General features: G+C 34.3%; 1 protein-coding gene across 2 annotated transcripts in view; it reads right to left on the bottom strand.

The window, feature by feature from the left end:
* The window catches only part of hells (helicase, lymphoid specific), a 29,861-nt gene that overhangs the window by 584 nt on the left and 28,499 nt on the right, over positions 1-778 (bottom strand). The window lies entirely within an intron of this gene.

Here is a 778-nt window from a genome sequence, read left to right as displayed (position 1 = left end):
CTAGAGGGGAAAGAATCAAAATTTAAAGACAAGCTAATTTAGCAAATCACATGTACAGGAAATAAAAATTGCAAGTTAAAGATAAGTTAAACCTAAGAGTGCTGAAAATAACCGTCAACTCTGTGCGAGTCTTTCATTGCAAAAAAACCATGCCTGACGTACAGAAGCAAAGTGCGACTCAGAATTTGGAGACCAACTGACTGCAGTATTTGTAGCAGCTCTGAGACACAGTAACTCATCAGGTATGTCATCGGCTATCCATCTTTAGAAGTGCTGCTTTAAACAATTGTTTCATTTTTATTTATAACATTGTTTCAGAACACCAACAATTTCAATAAAGGCATTATAATCATCACTAGTACTATTACCAAATAACGCATACAACGCAACACATGTAAGAGTTGTCATGGTACAAACATTAGTGCTCTGCCTTTCTGTAAAATACGTAGTCAACTTTGTTCAACACCATAATAATTCAAAGCTGGGGAAAGAAAAAAAAAAAAACCACCAACAAAAACAAAAGATTATAGATATTCTGCTGCTGCATTAACTCTCAAATCAGTCCTCAAACCCGCCAATTATATTTTGTGTGTATCAACAATCATGCTTTAATATACTCATTACATAAACAAGACTGATGAATAGTAAAAATATCCACATTTACAAAAAATATAAATTTGTAGCTAAGCGCTTATTGCCAATCCATGATTGACTGGGGTGGAGATGTTTGTGTATCTGCATGTGCTTTCCTCAGTCTCTCTTTCCATTATTTCTAACA

This window comes from Erpetoichthys calabaricus, chromosome 2 (genome assembly GCF_900747795.2).
Source record: "Erpetoichthys calabaricus chromosome 2, fErpCal1.3, whole genome shotgun sequence".
In the NCBI taxonomy this organism is placed as follows: domain Eukaryota; kingdom Metazoa; phylum Chordata; class Cladistia; order Polypteriformes; family Polypteridae; genus Erpetoichthys; species Erpetoichthys calabaricus.
The sequence above is the reverse complement of the archived record's forward strand: the minus strand, read 5'-3'. Positions and strand labels throughout refer to the sequence as shown.